This window comes from Malaclemys terrapin, chromosome 12, assembly GCF_027887155.1.
Source record: "Malaclemys terrapin pileata isolate rMalTer1 chromosome 12, rMalTer1.hap1, whole genome shotgun sequence".
Lineage (NCBI taxonomy): Eukaryota > Metazoa > Chordata > Testudines > Emydidae > Malaclemys > Malaclemys terrapin.
In genome coordinates, this window is record NC_071516.1 from 41,286,086 (window position 1) to 41,304,386 (window position 18,301).

Consider the following 18,301-nt stretch of genomic DNA (forward strand, 5'->3'; position numbering starts at 1 on the left):
GTCTGACAAGAAATCACTTATCAATAGCTATGGTTGTGAAATCCTCATTTCTTTATTGTTTTGTCATTATGGTCCCCACTTCTCTATTGTTTATCTGTATAGTCTCTGTCTGGTTCTTTAATTGTTTCTGCCTGTTACATAATTAATTTTGCTAGGTGTAAATCAATTAAGGTGGTGGGGTAAGATTGGTTAAAGAATTTTGTTACACTATATTAGGATTAGTTAGTAAAATTTTAGTATAATGATTGGTTAAGGTATAGCTAAAAAGGACTCAAATTTCACAATATAAACTGGGGTCCAAAAGGAATTTCTTTGGGAATCAACTCCAGGACACAGCCCCAAAGATCAGAGCTGCCAGACCTCAATGCTCCGCCAATGACACCGTGCAGAACCTGGAGTCCTGTTCTTGGCTCTGCCATGGACTTGTTGTGTGACCTTGGGCCAGTCACTTCCCCTCCCTATACCTTAGTTTATGCTTTTTCTGCCTCCTCTACTTGGACGGGAAGCTCTGTGGGAAACGGGCTGTGTCTTATCATGAGTATGCTCTGTGCACGCATTTACAGTGGCAGTGCTCAGCTGATGGCACTGTTGTGCCCTGGACATAGAGGTAGATCAGGAGATCTGGATTCTAGTTCTATTGATCTCCCACATGTTCATGAGTTTGTGCAGGATAGATAACTCTGCTGCTTGGTTCAGCTCTGACCTGGGTTTAAACGTGCTAGTGTGTATGAAACATATGGATGCTGAAACACAGAAATAAACCCAGATGCAAGAGAATGAATGGGCTTGAAATTATGATTCAGAGATTCCAAGGTCAGAAGGGACCATTGTGATCATCTAGTCTGACCTCCTGTCTAACGCAGACTGCAGAACTTCCTGAGATAATTCTTCTTTGGACTAGAGCATATCTATAGAAGATATGAAGGTGTCAGTCAAAATTCATGTTCCCCATCACTGCCTGAGTCTGCAGAGAGCCTGAGAAAATGGCTGTGGGAAAGGAGGACTGACCCTGGCATCTCCATGGGGTTTCATCTTCCAGCCCCACTGCTGTGGAGGACCCCACCAACCTCACCCCAACAGGGGGCTCTGTGTGCAGGAGGAGGGGAAGAGCACAGTACTGACCTCCTCACCCAAGCAGATTCACCCTGCCTGGGGAAGTGAGGACTGGAGGTTCTACTGCTGTCCTCTGCCCATCTGTGAGCACCTGGCTGATCACAAGAGGTAGGGGGAGAGTCACCTGCTGCCTCTTCTGGGAGGGAGCAGGGGTCCCATGCCACTTTCCCTGCCTCTCTTTGAGGGGCTCCCAGCCACTCCATGAGGGGCACAGGGTCATGGGGGCAGAGCCCTATGCATGGCCTGAAGCGTCTAAATCCAGCCCTGAGAGTCAGCAGAGCTTCATAGGACTAAATATGCCTCTTTCCCCACATTCCTGGTTACAGCCCTGCTCAGAGCAGTATCTCCTGAAGGGACCAGCCCCAGCTGCTATAGGGGGAATGGCAGGGGCCCCCCAATTGACAATTCTGCATGGACCTCCATGTCAGGGAGTTTTCCTGTAAGTTAGGGTCTGGTTGGAGATCTGCATCATGGACGTTTAATTAATTCTTTTTCTAATGTAACCATGGAGGCTCTCATGATCCCTGTCAATGATTCACCTTGCTGGGCTGTTCCCCAGGTTAGCTGTGTGCTGGGAAGTGCTGGACAGAGGCCACCTGGGAGGCACTGTTCAGAACAAGGGGGCTGAGCCAGACAAAAAGTAGAGTGCGGGAGGAAGGAATTGGGGGCCAGAGTTTTCCTATCGGGAGAAAGAGCAGAGAATGGGCTGGTGATTAGAGCTTGGGGCAGGAGAGAGCAGGGGTCAGAAGCTGTTTCCTGGGACTGGGCCATATCAGGGGAGTGAGGCTGAGCAGAGGAGGGCACTGGTGAGCAAAGGGGTTAAGCAGGGATCTCTGCGGAAGCTGAGTCAGGAAATCTGGGTGGAGAATTGTCTCTGGGAGGCAGCACCGGCTCCAGGGTTTTTGCCACCCCAAGCGGCAGAAAAAAAAAAAGCTGGGATTGCAATTGCAATCTGTGGCACTCTGGCAGCAGCTCCACCACTCTGCTTTCTTCTTCGGTGGGAATTCAGTGGCAGGTGCTTCCCTCTGAGAGGGACCCGCCACGGAATTGCCGCCAAACAGCCCGACGTGCCGCCCCTTCCCCTTGGCTGCCCCAAGCACCGGCTTCAGCTATCTAGCCACAGAGACATAGTGGGTTGTGACAATGTTTGAAGCCTGCACAACCTGGGATCTTCTCTAGAGCTGCGAGGGGATTTCAGTCCCTGATCCCATTTAGTCCTTCAGTCCTTAGGCCTGAGAATGGGAGCAGGGAGTGCCCATCTGTGGAGAGGATCCCTGTGTGCTAGGAACTACAGAGAGATCCAGCAACTCCAGGAATATGCTGAAGGGGCAGGGAAATTGCTGCTGAATAATACAGAGATGGGGCATTGTTGACAGATAGGCAATGAGTGAAGAATCCTGGTCTGTGAAATGCATCACAAGCTGGGAAATTTCCACGAAGCTCAGCACAGTAAGTTGTCTGCTTTGAAATATCAGCTCAGTTTTTTTTCCCCAGTAGAAAAAAAATGGATTTTTCATAGAAATTGTTTAAACCAAACCATTTTTGTTTTTGTTACTTGAAAACCCACCAATTTCAGAAAAAATACTGAAAACTGGGGGGGAAAATGCTGTAATTAGAAATGAAATGTTTTCAGTTTCCCCATATCAATATCTTTTTTCTAGCATAATGGAGGCTTCCCACGAAAATTTCTTTGACAGAAAACCCAATTTCCTTTTGAAGTAATTGAAGCAGAAAATATCTGCTCACCCGTAACTGGAAACTTAGATTTGAGCCAGAGTGGGAACATTAATATTGTCCAATAACAGCACAAGTTTGAAATCGGTTTGCTCAGTTGCAATGGCGTTTATTTCTGTTTCAAAGGGATAGTTTCAGGATGGTAAATCTGAGTAATAGCTAAGTCAGTAGACCACAGCATATGTATTAAACATACTAACTCCTTTAAACTGAGGACAGTGGATAAAAGCCCCCAGCCAACGCCTGTCTCTCTTGACCCTATGCAAGTACCTAGAGAAGGTCAATGGGATTAGAACCTAGATCTTCTGCTTTAGCACCATGACTCTGCTGACTCTGCTGACAGCTGAATACCAATATTGTTCACAGGTGAACAGAACAGACACATAATCAGACACAGCCCATCCACCACAGAGTTCAGTCCTACCAGACAAGGCAGAGAAAAGGAGAGGGGAAACTGAGGCACAAGGAGGGGAGGGGAGTGGCCTAAGGTCACACAGCAGGTCAGTGGCAGAGCCAAGAACAGAATCTGATGGCCACTGACTCACACATAAAGTGACAGAGGTAAATGACACAGCAGAGAGGTAGCTGAGTGATCAAAGGACGTAATGCATTTGTGAGACAGAATGGAAAAAACAGGAACAAAACCATATGTAAAAAAAAAATCTTTTGAGGTAAAATTTAAAATATGGTTGGAAGATGGCAAAAATGTAACATGAAAATATCTAAAGCCAAAAGATTTGGAAGAGGAATGGACATATTTGTACATACTAAAGGAGGAAGGTCACCTAAGGTTTAGATTTAGTTATGATGAGAACAATCTGAATATGAGTACTCTGAACTGTACCTTTTGGAATTTGGGATTTGATGTAGTCACCCTAGATGTGACTAATAAAACAAAAATGGCTAATGCTCATGTAAAATGAAATGAGTCAATGGCTCATAATTATGGAAATATGGTATAATAGCAAATCCTTCCATAATGTTAAGATTGAGTTGCTTTAGGAAACTTAATGGGAGAATATATTTTGGCAATATGGGTTTTTATTATATCTATTAATCAGATACCAGTAAACAGTATTGCACCAAAAATCGTGGCAGACAAGCACCCATATAGGAGGGGAGAAGTAACACTGGTCTACAATTTTTGAGAAGTCGTCTGCTTCAGAGATAAAATGTGCTATTTATTATGTATTTTGATGTGCTGAATTCAAATATGACAATTAAAACAACTGATTGGCTACTGTTTCTAAGATATTTAAGTTTTTACATTTTATGTCTCTGTATATTGTGTAGATAGTAGAGTTTTAATCATAAATTGTAAATCTAGGTCTTTTCATGTGTTTATGGTTGCTTTACATGATAATATTTCACCTGTCCTGTTTATGTAACACTTTAAAAATCAGCAAAAGCGTTATATAAATAAAATTTATTATGAAACATAAGGCAAAAAACTATTATTTACATAGTTTAGTCCTATTCAGTGTCTACTCGGTGCTTCTTGTCTTGTCTCTTGTATTCATTAAATGGAGCATCTCTTGTCCCTGTCCAGCAACAGTCTGCAAGCATTGATGGGCTCCACTTGTCCTGATAGCGTTTCTCCATTGTTGCAATGTCCTGGTGAAATCGCTCGCCGTGCTCGTCGCTCACTGCTCCACAGTTCGGTGGAAAAAAAATCTAGATGAGAGTGCAAAAAATCTATCTTTAGCGACATGTTGCAACCAAGGATTTTGTATGCCTTGAGGAGGTTTTCCACCAACAACCTGTAGTTGTCTACCTTGTTGTTTCCGAGAAAATTTATTGCCACTAACTGGAAGGCTTTCCATGCCATCTTTTACTTGCCACGCAGTGCATGGTCAAATGCATCATCTCAAAGAAGTTCATGAATCTGAGGACCAACAAAGACACCTTCCTTTATCTTAGCTTCACTTAACCTTGGAAATTTTCCACGGAGGTACTTGAAAGCTGCTTGTGTTTTCTCAATGGCCTTGACAAAGTTCTTCATCAGACCCAGCTTGATGTGTAAGGGTGGTAACAAAATCTTCCTTGATTCAACAAGTGGTGGATGCTGAACACTTTTCCTCCCAGCCTCCAATGACTGTGGGAGTGGCCAATCTTTCTTGATGTAGTGGGAATCTCTTGCACGACTATCCCATTCGCAGAGAAAACAGGAGTACTTTGTGTATCCAGTCTGCAGACCAAGCAAGAGAGCAACAACCTTCAAATCACCACAAAGCTGCTAATGATGTTGGTTATAGTTTATGCACCTCAAAAGTTGTTTCATGTTGTCATAGGTTTACTTCATATGGACTGCATGACCAACTGGAATTGATGGCAAAACATTGCCATTCTGCAGTAAAACAGCTTTAAGACTCCTCTTCGATGAATCAATGAACAGTCTCCAATCATCTGAATCGTGACCGATGTTGAGGGCTGCCATTACACCACTGATGTTGTTGCAGGCTACAAGATCACCTTCCATGAAGAAGAATGGGACAAGATCCTTTTGACGGACACGGAACATGGAAACCCTAACATCACGTGCCAGGAGATTCCACTGCTGTAGTCTGGAGCCCAACAGCTCTGCCTTACTCTTGGGTAGTTTCAAATCCCTGACAAGGTCATTCAGTTCACCTTGTGTTATGAGGTGTGGTTCAGAGAAGGAGGATGGAAGAAAATGTGGGTCCTGTGACATTGATGGTTCAGGACCAGAAGTTTCATTCTCTTCCTCTTCTGACTCAAGTGAGAATGATTCCGGTGCATCAGGAACTGGCAGCCCTTCTACGTGGGGTACTGGGCGTATAGCTGATGGAAAGTTTGGATAATGCACAGTCCACTTTTTCTTCTTTGACACACCTTTCCCAACTGGAGGCACCATGCAGAAGTAACAATTGCTGGTATGATCTGTTGGCACTCCAAAAGGCATAGATTTCCTTTTCCTGTTCAACCACTGGCGAAGATTTGTTGCACAAGTGTTGCAGCATAAGTGTGGGGCCCACCTCTTGTCCTGATCTCCAATTTTGCAGCCAAAATAAAGGTGATAGGCTTTCTTAACCATAGTGGTTATACTGCGCTTTTGTGATGCAAAAGTCACTTCATCACAAACATAGCAGAAGTTATCTGCACTGTTCACACAAGTACGAGGCATCTCTGCTCACTTTGGCTAAACAGAAATGTGTCCCTTTGCAAAATCAAACACTGACAAATAAGAGAGCACGACACTGTATGATTTCTAGAGCTGATATAGGGCAATTTGTTCAGCAGAGTGATGTAAGCTTCATTATGATTGCATCATCCATGACTTCTAGGAATAACATGATGCAATTCATATCATGTATAACGCAATACCAGCTTCAGATTGCATCATTCATTGTTTTGCCTAAAAAGCTAGTACTCTCCAAACCCAGTCATAGATTTATTCATAGATCCAGTCAAAGATGTATTTTAGTCATTTCTGGTTTAAAGTGAGATCCCTTCCCTTTATAACTCACTTATCTTCCGCCATTCCCAAGACAAGGGTCGTATATACTGACCCAATAGCATATCTTGAAAACTAGAGCCAATCAACAATTTTAAGCATAATTTTCGTTCTCAGTGAGCCAGAATTAGTAAAGTTTGACTACATTTATTTCAGAAGCATTTTGGCTGTAGAGAAATGTAATGAAGCCCCAACTATTGTGGATCAAACATCTGGTTGAAAGAAGTGCAAGTAAACATAAGTGCACAACATCCGGAGTGTATGCCATATGCCTTGCCTGTATTACAAGTGTGGCAACAGCAATGGGGAGAGAGAACTATGTGAAATAAGAGCAGTATCGGTAAATATATCATAGGTAGTATTGAAGCTGGAGCTGGAGTTTTAAACTCATTTAATATTAAAATGTTACAAGGGAAAATGTCCGCTTTGGGTAAGATTTTGGGGGCTATACAGACAGATGAGACACAAAATTTTGATGCATTATCAGAACAAGAAATAAAGAGTGTGGAACTCCAACTAAAACAAGCCCAAGCCTTGAAAATGTCTTTAAATGTAAATCTATTTGGTGTGTCTGAAATTGACAGTAAAACTGTACTAGCAATACAATGTGTACAAATGCAAACTTACAAAATATAATACATAAAAAAATTGTTAATCCATTAAGTAATGGGTAATGGCCTTTTGAATGGTTCAAAGATCCTCATATATGAAATCAATGAATTACACGATGGAAGAAATATATGAAGTTTAATTGGGATCAAGCCACTCTAAGGGGAGTGTCAAAAAGCAAAATGCTGTTACACAACACAGGAAAGCAAAGAAAAGCAGTATTGGCCCAGGCATTGCCAAAAAGTATGAATGGAGAGTTATGGCAAATAGAAATAAGTGGGACACACTTGATTCAAGAAGAAGGGGATTATAAATTAGTAGAATTAACAAAACATTGTAAAGGGTGGGGATGAAGCAAATGGGTGTGCCCACAACTAACTTGGTCCCTAGAGGGATGTCATTTGAACCAGTCAAGCGGACAATATACCATGCAATATTTAGCCTCTACTGGCACAAAAGTGTTTAATTTAGGCAATGGGTGTATTTGTGTGGCAACCACTAATAAACAACAAGGAATCTGGTGGAACCCTAAAGACTAACAGATTTATTTGGGCATAAGCTTTCCTGGGTAAAACACCACTTCTTCAGATGCATGAAAAACATGTATTTTGGAGAAGTATAACAAAAAAATGGCCCAATTAAGTCTTGTAAATGTAATGTAACAAAGGTCATTGTTAATAAAATTATTTACCGAGGTCCTCTATTTTTAAAAAAGAAAATTATTTGGGAACTAAAAAATTTAAACTGGTCCTTAATTTGGGAATACACTGAAAACAATGAAAAAAAAATTAATAAAAGCAAAAAACAAAACAAAACAGGTAATATGAAAAAAAAATTATCTAAGTCTGCTCATCTGGAAAAATAAACATTTTAATCCACAATGGTCAAAAAAAAATGGTAATTTCTCATTGGTATAATGCTTTTAAAGGATGGTCTCCCAGTGTCACAGCTCTTCTAAATTTCATTCTACATCCTATTGTGATGGGATTTGCATTAATGATTTTGTTAACCTTTATTATGTTATGTTTATACTGCCAAATAAGAAAGCAACAAGAAGATTTGGAGCAAGTAATATATAAAATTTAATTGCTTGCAAAATTATAAAATGATACAATAATTAACGGCATTAAACATGTATCAAGATGGGGGAATGTTGCAATATATATATACTGTGATTCATATATCCATGTAATATGTTATAGGTTATTGAGGCCTGGTATGAATGAGGTGTGCTTGACATGAATGTGTGTGTTGAAAGTTAGCAACCGAAGCAAGGACTATTAGAACTATTAGAGTATTAGAACTCTTTGTGCAAAAACAATCTTATGCTCCGAGTAAAGTATGGAAAATCATCAGAAAAGGAAACCAGAAAAGACACCAGCTGGACTGATATAAAATTGTATAAGAACTGGAGGAAGTGGCATGCCTTAAACCATGGTGGCCCCCCAAAAATTGTCGCTTTGGAATTGTGTGGATAGAAGGCCTAGTAAACAAAGGCAAAAAACCAATGACACAATGGAATGGACTATAAATGGGTGCCTATAATTTCTGCAAATCAAAGTCATTTATTGATCCAAAGTCACGTGTAAATATAAATGTGCTTTTCGCGGGCTCCCCGCATCTTATGATCTTATTCTGATGAAAGGAACCTTGACTGATGAGTTATCTTAAGTGCCTATACACAAATGCAAGAAGCCTGGGAAACAAGCAGGGAGAACTGGAAGTCCTGGCACAGTGAGGGAACTATGATGTGATTGGAATAACAGAGATTTGGTGGGATAACTCACACGACTGGAGTACTGTGGAGTACTGTCATGGATGGATATAAACTGTTCAGGAAGGACAAGCAGGGCAGAAAAGGTGGGGGAGTTGCGTTTTATGTAAGAGAGCAGTATGACTGCTCAGAGCTCCTGTATGAAACTGCAGAAAAACCTGAGAGTCTCTGGATAAAGTTGAGAAGTGTAAGCAACAAGGGTGATGTCGTGGTTGGAGTCTGCTATAGACCACCAGACTGGGGGGATGAGGTGGACGAGGCTTTCTTCTGGCAACTAGCAGAAGTTGCTAGATCGCAGGCCCTGGTTCTCATGGGGGACTTTAGTCACCCTGATAGCTGCTGGGAGAGCAATACAGCAGTGCACAGACAATCCAGGAAGTTTTTGGAACGTGTAGGGGACAATTTCCTGGTGCAAGTGCTGGAGGAACCAACTAGGGGAAGAGCTTTTATTGACCTGCTGTTCACAAACAGGGAAGAGTTAGTAGGGGAAGCAAAAGTGGATGGGAACCTGGGAGGCAGTGACCATGAGATGGTCGAGTTCAGGATCCTTACACAAGGAAGAAAGGAGAGCAGCAGAATACGGACCCTGGACTTCAGAAAAGCAGACTTTGACTCCCTCAGGGAACAGATGGGCAGGATCCCCTGGGAGAATAACATGAAGGGCAAAGGGGTTCAGGAGAGCTGGCTGTATTTTAAAGAATCCTTATTGCGGTTGCAGGAACAAACCATCCCGATGTGTAGAAAGAATAGTAAATATGGCAGGCGACCAGCTTGGCTAAACAGTGAAATCCTTGCTGATCTTAAACGCAAAAAAGAAGCTTACAAGAAGTGGAAGATTGGACAAATGACCAGGGAGGAGTAGAAAAATATTGCTCAGGCATGCAGGAGTGAAATCAGGAAGGACAAATCACACTTGGAGTTGCAGTTAGCAAGAGATGTTAAGAGTAACAAGAAGGGTTTCTTCAGGTATGTTAGCAACAAGAAGAAAATCAAGGAAAGTGTGGGCCCCTTACTGAATGAGGGAGGCAACCTAGTGACAGAGGATGTGGAAAAAGCTAATGTACTCAATGATTTTTTTGCCTCTGTCTTCACAAACAAGGTCAGCTCCCAGATTGCTGCACTGGGCAGTACAGTATGGGGAGAAGGTGGCCAGCCCTCTGTGGAGAAAGAAGTGGTTCGGGACTATTTAGAAAAACTTGATGTGCACAAGTCCATGGGGCCGGATGCGCTGCATCCGAGGGTGCTAAAGGAGTTGGTGGGTGAGATTGCAGAGCCATTAGCCATTATTTTTGAAAACTCGTGGCGATCGGGGGAGGTCCCAGATGACTGGAAAAAGACTAATGTAGTGCCCATCTTTTAAAAAGGGAAGGAGGAGGATCCGGGGAACTACAGGCCAGTCAGCCTCACCTCAGTCCCTGGAAAAATCATGAAGCAGGTCGTCAAGGAATCAATTCTGAAACATTTAGAGGAGAGGAAAGTGATCAGGAACAGTCAGCATGTATTCACAAAGGGGAAGTCGTGCCTGACTAACCTAATTGCCTTCCATGATGAGATAACTGGCTCTGTGGATGAGGGGAAAGCAGTGGATGTGTTATTCCTTGACTTTAGCAAAGCTTTTGATACGGTCTCCCACAGTATTCTTGCCACCAAGTTAAGAAGTATGGGCTGGATGAATGGACTGTAAGGTGGATAGAAAGCTGGCTAGATCGTCGGGCTCAACGGGTAGTGATCAATGGCTCCATGTCTAGTTGGCAGCCAGTTTCAAGCGGAGTGCCCCAAGGGTCGGTCCTGGGGCCGGTTTTGTTTAATATCTTTATTAATGATCTGTAGGATGGTGTGGACTGCACTCTCAGCAAGTTTGCAGATGACACTAAACTAGGAGGCGTGGTAGATACACTAGATGGTAGGGATCGGATACAGAGGGACCTAGACAAATTAGAGGATTGGGCCAAAAAAAAAAAAAAAAACTGATGAGGTTCAACAAGGACAAGTGCAGAGTCCTGCACTTAGGACGGAAGAATCCCATGCACTGCTACAGACTAGGGACCGAATGGCTAGGTAGCAGTTCTGCTGAAAAGGACCTAGGGGTCACAGTGGATATGAAGCTGGATATGAGTCAACAGTGTGCTCTTGTTGCCAAGAAGGCTAATGGCATTTTGGGACGTATAAGTAGGGGCATTGCCAGCAGATCGAGGAACGTGATCGTTCCCCTTTATTAGACATTGGTGAGGCCTCATCTGGAATACTGTGTCCAGTTTTGGGCCCCACACTACAAGGAGGATGTGGAAAAATTGGAAAGAGTCCAACGGAGGGCAACAAAAATGATTAGGGGCCTGGAGCACATGACTTATGAGGAGAGGCAGAGGGAACTGGGATTGTTTAGTCTCCAGAAGAAAAGAAGGAGGGGGGATTTGATAGCAGCTTCAACTACCTGAAGGGGGGTTCCAAAGAGGATAGAGCTCGGCTGTTCTCAGTGGTGGCAGATGACAGAACAAGGAGCAATGGTCTCAAGTTGCAGTGGGGGAGGTCCAGGTTGGATATTAGAAAAAACTATTTCACTAGGAAGGTGGTGAAACACTGGAATGCGTTACCTAGGGAGGTGGTGGAGTCTCCTTCCTTGGAGATTTTTAAGGCCCGGCTTGACAAAGCCCGGGCTGGGATGATTTAATTGGTAATTGGTCCTGCTTTGAGCAGGGGGTTGGACTAGATGACCTCTTGACGTCTCTTCCAACCCTGATATTCTATGATTCTATGACTGGACATTGGAACCATTCTGAACTTTGGCCTCTGGTATAGTATGTTTGGGGTGTGAATGTGAAGTAAGTAAGGTTTGTTTCGTAATCAATAAAGAATATTTAAAGTATTATATCCCAACAATGTGTCCGGTATCTGCTTGCTCCCCATCCCATAGAAAGACCTCTATTGCAGGTCTAACAGACTGAGATCTGAGGGACCAGAGAAGGGGTCAGTAGTGCAGCTAACCCTGTAACCATGACAACTGAGATTTAGCCATTCACTTCAAAGGATTGATTTGGATTTGGCAAATGGTTTCTTATCCACACAAGGATCCAAATGTATCTAGATCAGAGAAGCAGGTTGTTGTTATTGATTATTATTAGTGCTATTGTTATTATTAATATATTATTATTATGTTATTATTATTATTATTTTGTTAATAAAAACAGGATAGATAGATAGATAATGCCAATTATTGTGCATCTTTTTCTGTCCATGACTGTTGATGTCCAGTCATGATTTCCTTTAAAGTTTTCATTATTTATCAAAGAGTTTCTCTGAATATCTCTTACTCCATAGCTCATTTATAAGAACTTTATGATCAGCATTGTCTGTGAGCCTTGAGTTGTTTTAACTGGACATACTCTAACATGCTCTGTTTCTCTTGCCTTACCGGTTACTAATTGTTATTATAATTGGGTTTCTTACAAACTAATTGAGTTGGTCAAATTGTTACAGCTTCTTGTCCAAACACTCAGTGATTAAGAATTTAAAAGTCAACTCCTTTAAATATTCTCAGCAAACGCACTGATCTGGAAAAAAAAAAAACTTTGCCGCATAAACATGATAGAAGTCCTACTGAAGGCTTACAGCTAAACTCATGAGTGTGTGTCTCTGTGTGTGTTAATCATAGAATATCAGGTTGGAAGGGACCACAGGAGGTCATCAAGTCCAAACCCTGCTCTAAGCAGTACCAATTCCCAACTAAATCATCGCAGCTAGGGCTTTGTCAAGCCGGACCTTAAAAACCTCTAAGGAAGGAGATTCCACCATCTCCCTAGGTAACCCATTCCAGTGCTTCACTACCCTCTGTGACAGACCAAGACCAGTGGGGTACAGGAGTTTGGTACAGGGCAAATATACTGGTCACTGGATGAGTAGGTTTTTGTTCCCTGAGTGACCAGACCTAGTGGGCGGGCTTTGCCACTGCTAAAGGATCCCCCGCAGCCTAAGGGGGGGTCCACAGGACCTGGAGACCAAAAAATTATGGGGGACAACTAATAAAAGAACAGGGAGAGGAGTGAGGTCAAAGGGTCAAACAAAGCGAACCAGACGAGGACACCGAGCAGAGAACCCCGGACAGCACCCACTGCTCCTCGAAGGCATCAAAGGAGCCAGTGGACGCCGCCCAGAGGAACTCTGCCCGGATACGTGAAAGAACGGAGGACCTGAAATATGCCCCACAGGCACAAGAAACTCCATCGGCCAACCTCCTCACTCTGGTTTTATAGATGGCCAGTTTCGCTAGGGCCAGAAGGAGGTTGACCAGGAGGTCCCGCGACTTTGTGGGGCGACGGATAGGGAGTGCATAAATAAAAAGGTGAGGGGAAAAGTGCAACCAAAATCTTAACAAAATATCCGTGAGGAGCTGGAATAGGGGCTGCAGCCTGGCACACTTCAGGTAAACATGCGCCAGGGTCTCCCTCACGCCGCAAAAGGGGCAGGTGTCTGGGATAGGGGTAAACCGCGCCAAGTACACGCCCGTGCTCACGGCTCCGTGAAGGAGCTGCCAACTGATGTCCCCGGTGGGCTTCGGGATCAGAGCAGAATAAAGGCTGGCCCATCGGGGCTCCTCACCCTCCAGAGGTGGCAGAAGGTCCCGCCACTTCGTATCGGGGTGGGACGCGAGGGTGAGGACATGAAGAAGATGGAGCATGAACGTGTATAGATGTTTCCTTGGCGCGGTCCGGAACAGAACCGGCTGCAGATGGTGCAGCCGGCTCATGGCGAATGGATGGGGAGGGGGCTGGTTGGGTCCATGGGGCAGGGGCCCGATGAAAAATCCTGGAGGGCTCATAGTGGAGGGTGGGCGGGGCGCGCCCTCTCGCAGGACCCGGTCGAGAGGGTCCCGAGCAGCGGGCGGCAAAGCGGCCCTCACCTCCTGAAGTACGCGCCGGGGAGTACGAGGTTTGGAGAGCCCCATGCGCTGAGCGAGCGTCAGGGGATCCAGCCAGTCTCCCCGGTCGTAGTCCAGGAGGTCTCCAACTTTGGTGACTTCTGCTAGGACCAACCTCTGGTGCACCATGGGGGACTCCGCGACCTGCACACCAAGCTGGCGGTTGTATAGCAGGGACTCTGCGAGGAGATCTGCCCCCACGGTGTCCGCCATGGACCTGGTCACTGAAAACAGTTTCCAGGTCCGGAGGAGGTCCTGGTAGAAGACCGGCAGCTCGGAGAGGTCTCGCGGAAGACCTCTCGGATGGAGACAAAGGAGCTGCCAGTCATATCAGAACCCTCAGAAACGGCACAGGAAGGCGTGCGCCAATACGATCCATGCCAGACTACCTGCACCATAAAGGAGCCTCTGCAGGGCCTGGAGGCGGAAGACGTGGACCTGAGCGTGCAGACACTTCAGGCCCTGCACTCCCTCCTCCAGGGGTAGATGGAGAACCCCCGCAGAGACCCAGTGCAGTCCTGACCAAAAGAACTCCAGAATCAACGTCCGGAGAGTGGTCAGGAAGCCCGGGACCGGGACCAGGGTGTTGAGCCGGTACCAGAGCATTGACAGGACTAGTTGATTAAGCACCAGTGCTCTCCCTCGAAGGGAGAGGCACCAGAGTAGTCCTGTCCATTTCCGGACCCGCTCCGACACTCCGCCCTCTGAACCTAGCCAGTTCTCCGGCGGAGACGGATGCGTGGCAGAAAGGTAAACGCCGAGATAGAGCAGCGGACCCGCGCTCCACCGGATGGCCTGAAGCGCGGGTGGGAGGGAGCTCGCCTGCCACCCATCACCTACCACCAGGCCAGAGCTATTGACCCAGTTAACCCGGTCGGAGGAGGCCGCCGAATAGATGGTCTGGCAAGCCTCCACCTGCACCAAGTCACCCGGGTCCTTGACCACGAGGAGCACGTCGTCGGCGTACGCCGACAGGACCAGCCGCAGCTCCGGATCCCGCAGCACCAACCCTGCCAACCTCCTACGGAGGAGACAGAGGAAGGCCTCGATCGCCAGAGCATACAGCTAGCCTGAGAAGGGGCACCCTTGACGTACTCCTCGCCCGAAGCAGACCGGTTCGGTCAGGGTCCCGTTGAGCCTGACCAAACACTCTGCGGAGGCGTACAGCACCTGGAGAAAACCCACAAACTGGGGCCCAAAGCCAAACGCTCTCAGAGTGCCCAGGAGATACCCGTGGTCCACCCCGTCGAACGCCTTCTCCTGATCCAGGGACAGGAGGGCGAACGACAGACCATCCCTACACCCGAGTTCCAAGAGTTCCCGGACCAGATACAAGTTGTCGAAGATGGTGCCGCCCGGGATGATGTAGGTCTGGTCTGGGTGGATCACGTCCACCAACCCGGACCCTAGACGCAGCGTGATGGCCTTCGCTACGATTTTATAGTCCGTGCTGAGGAGCGAGATGGGACGTCAATTCCGTAAATCGCGGAGGTCCCCCTTCTTCGGCAATAAGGTCAGCACAGCTCGCCTGCACGAAAGAGGGAGGACCCCACCCTGCAAGGACTCGGCCCAGACGGTGACAAGGTCCGGGCCGAGGACGTCCCACAACATGCGGTAGAACTCCACGGTCAGCCCGTCCATGCCCGAAGATTTATTGGTGGGCATGCAGCGGAGGATTTCCTAGAACTCGGCAAGAGTGAGAGGCAGCTCCAGCCGGTCTCGGTCGCCCACACTGACCATCAGGAGTTCATCCCAGAGCATTCTGCAAGCGTTAGGATCGGTCGGATCTGGGGAGAAAAGGCCTGCGTAGAAGGCCCTGGCCCTCCCGCACATTTCCGCCGGATCCGTGAGGGGGGTGCTGTCCTCTGCTAGAAGGCAGGTGATGTGCTTTTTAGCCCCCCTCTTTTTCTCCAGGGCGTAGAAGAAGCGGGAACCGCGATCCATCTCCCGAAGGAGGCGGATGCGGGATCGAACAAAGGCACCTCGGGCCCGATGGTTCTCGAGGGTTCCGCAGCTCTTCCCGCTTCTCCCAGCACGCTCCGAAGAGGGATGGATCACCGGGGCTGGCGGCCAGATGCCTCTCCAGCTCTAAGACCTCCTGTTCCAACTGCCCTATCACCACATCCCTCTGTCGACTGGCACCTCAGTTGTAGTCACGGCAGAAGAGCCGGGCGCGCACCTTCCCCAGGTCCCACCACCGCCACGACGAGGGAAAGGCACGCTGCTGCCCTCGCCAGGCTAGCCAGAACTCCCGGAAGGACGCCACAAAGCCCACATCCTCCAACAAGCTATTCTTAAAGTGCCAATAGGCCGGCCCCGGCCTCTCCGCGCAGAGAGAGGCTGTCACGGTGGCTAGATGGTGATCTGAAAAAGGGGCCGGACGGACGCTGGAGGAGTGGGCCCGGGAAAGATGGAAGCGTGACATATAGATGCGGTCCAACCGGGAGTGGTACGACCGATGGACCTCCACCCGGAAAGAAGTAAATGTCGAAACGTCATCCGGGTGGTGGTCGCGCCAGACATCCACCAGGGAGTGATGTTCGACGATCTCCCGGAGGACATCCGCGGCAGCCTGGTGCTGCTCAGTCCCCGAGCAGTCCCGTTCCTCAAGGGTGGCGTTAAAGTCCCCGCCCAGGACCAGGCACTCGCGAGGATCCAAGGTGCCGAGGAAGGCGGACGCCTGCTGATAAAAACACAACCTCTCCGGGCCCAATGTCGGGGCGTAAATGTTGACGAGATTAACTACAAGCCCCTCCATGCGGACCCGGAGGTGCAGCAGGCGGCCTGGCACAGCCTCGGTGACCCCCAGCACCTCGGGCCATAGGTCGGGGGAGAACAGGGTCGCCACTCCAGCTGTATGCACTGTGAAGTGGCTAAAATAGACCCTGTCCCCACACTCCAGCCGCCAGCTTGCTTCAGCGGCCGGATCCGTATGGGTCTCCTGCAGGAAAATCACAGAGTACCCCCCCTCCCGAAGGAAGGAGAGCACCTGGCTCCTGCGGAGACCCATCCTACAGCCCTGGGTGTTTAATGTTGCGAAGATGATCGGTGCCATGAGGAGGGCTGGGGGGGATCCTCGCTACCAGAGACACCCACGGCCTCCGTCGGGCCGCACAACAATCCATGACCTACCCCATAAGCGATTAAGGAGTCACGGAAGAGGCGGACCCGTTGGTAGGCCGTGGCGGCCTGGCTCCCGGTCCTCTTACCCTCCCCCATGAGGGCCCTCGCGGCCCGGAGGATCTGATGGAAATCCCCCCATCGCTGGAGTGCAAGCTGTACCTTGTTGCGGGAGCCACGGACGTCCTCAAGGAAGTCCCGTAGCTCCTCTCTCAGCATATGGGGGGGTGGGGTTATTGATCTATGGCTATCCCCCAGCGGGGCCCCTGTCACAGCCCCGTGGCCCACCGAGACGGGCAAGCAGGGGGCAGACCCTCGACGTGGCGTCCGATGGGCTGGCGCCACGTGGCCCGCCTCAGACCCTGGCTCAATGGGGGGCGGCGGAGGGAAAATAGCAGCCCCTGGTGGGTCGGGACAGGGAAAAACAAAGGCCGCTCCTTGGGGGTCATCCTCTGGGATATGGAGGGAGACAACCCCAGGGGCGGCAATAGCATCATGGGAAGTGGAGAGGACAGGGACGGGGTCGGTGACAAGGGTAGGGTCGGAGTCAGGAATAGGGACAGGGGAAGGTGCGATAGTGGGATCGGGGGCCTCAGCAGCCGGGCCACTGTGTGGGGAGGGTGGCACCCCACAAAGGGGCTCAGGGATTTGCAGGGAGGGAGGTGGGCCCTCGGCGATGCCGGACTCGTGTTCCAAGGCAGATGGTAAGGCCACGGCATCCATAGGTGGAGAGTCAACGATGGGGCCCCCACCCGGCAAGGAGGTCGGCTGTCCCTCAGCCATGAGGGAGTCCCCTGGTGACTCAGTCCCGGTTGCATGGCAATGGCCGTCGCCTCAAGAGGCTCGGCGGCCGCTAGGGGGGTGCCATCTGCAGCTGGGATGGTGGAAGAGTCCAGGGGCTCCTCGGAGGCGGGAGTGGAAGCAGTGGGTAAGGGGACGGAATACGGGGAAAGGGGAGCTGAGGCGAGGTCGCTCAGATCGAGGCCCACTGGCAGAGGGTCGTCCTCCCCCTGGGTAACTGGGGTCAGACCCAGGGCCTCGATCTCCTCATAAATGGAAGGGAGATCACCTTCCACCACCCTAGGGCTCTCCCCTCCTGCACCCGAAGCAACACTCGCCTTGGTGCGTGCAGGGGCTTCAGATTGTAAGGGGGCGAGAGGGGCTCCATCAGGGGTTTCCATAGGAAGGGATACTGGAGGAGGGGTATTTCCTCCCATGCTGCCACATCTTCCCTAGCCGGCAATGGTGGACAAAACCCACCCGGGGGCAAAGCGGAAGGCTCAGCATTGGTTCCCCCCTTCCTGGTCTTCCGGGGGGCTACCGCATCAGATGGAAGGAGCGGAGCTCGAGCCTTCCGCTTGCCCCGCTTCCCCTGTACTAAGGACCAACCCTCCATGGCATCATCTAGGGGCTGGCTAACAGGAGTTGGGTCAGGGAGCAAGAGCGAAGGCTCAGGGACTCGGGGAGGCAATGGTGGGGCAGCATGTTAGAGGGAGGATTCTCTCTGGGGCATGCCCTCTTCGATGCCTGGCGATATCCTTACCTCACCCTCCTCCACAGGCCC